The sequence below is a fragment of the Agrilus planipennis genome, unplaced genomic scaffold (genome assembly GCF_000699045.2).
Source record: "Agrilus planipennis isolate EAB-ADULT unplaced genomic scaffold, Apla_2.0 scaffold417, whole genome shotgun sequence".
Taxonomy (NCBI): Eukaryota; Metazoa; Arthropoda; class Insecta; order Coleoptera; family Buprestidae; genus Agrilus; species Agrilus planipennis.
The window spans coordinates 12,679-15,072 of NW_020439083.1; the positions used below are offsets into that span (position 1 = coordinate 12,679).

General features: G+C 31.5%; 1 long non-coding RNA gene across 2 annotated transcripts; it reads right to left on the bottom strand.

The window, feature by feature from the left end:
* Positions 1 to 337: 337 nt before the first annotated feature.
* Positions 338 to 2,369, bottom strand: LOC112905283. 2 transcript variants are annotated; one of them, XR_003231680.1, is made up of 4 exons: positions 2,052 to 2,369; positions 1,710 to 1,989; positions 1,000 to 1,281; positions 338 to 574 (listed from the first exon to the last, which is right to left on the bottom strand). It is a non-coding gene; the product is annotated as an uncharacterized LOC112905283 (long non-coding RNA). The 2 variants fall into 2 exon arrangements; XR_003231679.1 differs by having other exon boundaries at positions 1,710 to 2,369.
* Positions 2,370 to 2,394: the final 25 nt, after the last annotated feature.

Below are 2,394 nucleotides of genomic sequence, written 5' to 3' on the forward strand. Positions count from 1 at the left end.
AAATCAAATTAACTATAAGAAACTACAAAAAAACATGCAAAATAAAACAAATTAACTATAAGAAACTACAAAAAAAACATGCAAAATAAAAAATAAATCAAATTATCTATAACAAACTACAAAAAAATAAAATAAAACGAACTTAATGAAATCTACTAGATAGAGCATGCAAGATAAAGAACTATTTCAACTACTGGGTCATCTTTGTCTTCTCCAACGTCGATCTGAAACAGATACGGTGGCAAACGGATTAATAAAGAGCAATTAAAATTAATTATATCAAGTATTCTCACCTTAATTAACTGTAGACTGTAATGTTCCAAAGTTTGCAGGTGTGAAAAGCAAACCAAATCCAAGAATAATGCCAATGCAGAAAATTCCTTATTCCAGTGGAAATCAAATAAATATCCAGTTCTTCTCACTCATCAGTTCAAAACTAACTGCATAATGTTGCAAAGCGAAGACGAAAACAGCAAATCAAGGATGTAGTTCACCAAAGACCACACCCATGTAGACAATGGTTGTTTCAATACGACCAAAATGAACTTCAACTCCCTCTCATTTGTTGAACAATCTGTTGAAATGGGGAAAAAACACATTAATCACACTATTAAATAAGGAAGAGATCAAATACACTTAAAAACACGCATCAAAAACCAAGTATAACAGCTGAACTACAAAATGGTGACACGCGTTAAGTTTACATGACAGACTAAATATGACATGTAAATGTGAACTAATCATAGATGCATATAGCATTAATTTATAATGTAGACCATAGATAATTATTAAAACTCCACAGATGCTCAAGTCAATTAAAACTGTAAACAGTAGATAAACGTTAAACGACATACCATAAATTCTGTGAACTACACATATTTAAAATCTATACATAGGCCACAACTTCAATCTATACTACGGCCAATAGACAAGAATTTAAAAGAAATGCCACTATAGATTAATAGAGCAATTAAAATTAATTATATGAAGTATTCTCACCTCAATTAACTCTAGACTGTAATGTTTCAAAGTTTGCGGCTGTGAAAAGCAAACCAAATCCAGGAAAAATGCCAATGCAGGAAGTTTCTTATTTCAATGGAATTCAAGTAAATATTCAGTTGCTTCTCACTCATCAGTTCAAAACTAACTGCATCATGATGCAAAGCGAAGACGAAAACAGCAGATTAAGAATATAGTTTACCAAAGACCACACCCATGTAGATAATGGTTGTTTCAGTATGACCAAAATGAACTTCAACTCCCTCTCATTTGTTGAACAATCTGTAAAAATGGGGAAAAAACATATTAATCACACCATTAAATAAGGAAGAGATCAAACACATTTAAAAACTCGCATCGAAAACCAAGTATAACAGCGGAACTATAAAATGGTGACATGCGTCAAGTTTACATGACAGACTAAATATGACATTTAAATGTGAACTAATCATAGATGCATATAGCATTAATTTTTAATGTAGACCATAGATAATTATTAAAACTCCACAGATGCTTAAGTCAATTAAAACTGTAAACAGTAGATAAACGTTAAACGACATACCATAGATGCTGTGAACTACAGATATTTAAAATACTATACATACGCCACAACCTCAATCTATACTACGGCCAATAAATAAGAGTTTAAAAGAAATGCCACTGTAGATTAATAAAGAGCAATTAAAATTAATTATATGAAGTATTCTCACCTTAATTAACTCTAGACTGTAATGTTTCAAAGTTTGCAGGTGTGAAAAGCAAACCATATCCAGGAATAATTCCAATGCAGAAAGTTTCTTATTTCAGCGGAATTCAAATAAATATCCAGTTGCTTCTCACTCATCAGTTCAAAACTAACTGCATACTGATGCAAAGCGAAGACGAAAATAGCAAATCAAGGATGTAGTTCACCAAAGACCACACCCATGTAGATAATGGTTGTTTCAGTACGACCAAAATGAACTTTAACTCCCTCATTTGTTGAACGATCTGTAGAAATGGGCAAAAAACATATTAATTACACGATTAATTAAGGAAGAGATTAAACACACCTAGAAACACGCATCAAAAACCAAGTAAAAAAGCTGAATTGTAAAATGGCGACAAGCGTCAAGTTTACATGACAAACTAAATGACATATAAATGTGAAACAATCATAGACGCACATAACATTAATTTATTAAAAATCCACAGATGCACAAGTCAATTTAAACTGTCAACAATAGATAAACGTTAAACGACATACCATAGGTGCTGTGGACTATAGATATTTAAAATACTATACATACGCCACAACATCAATCTATACTCTGGCCAATTGATAACAGTTTAAAAGAAATGCCACTATAGATTAATAAAGAGCAATTAATATTAATTACGGTACCCCGTCTGAAA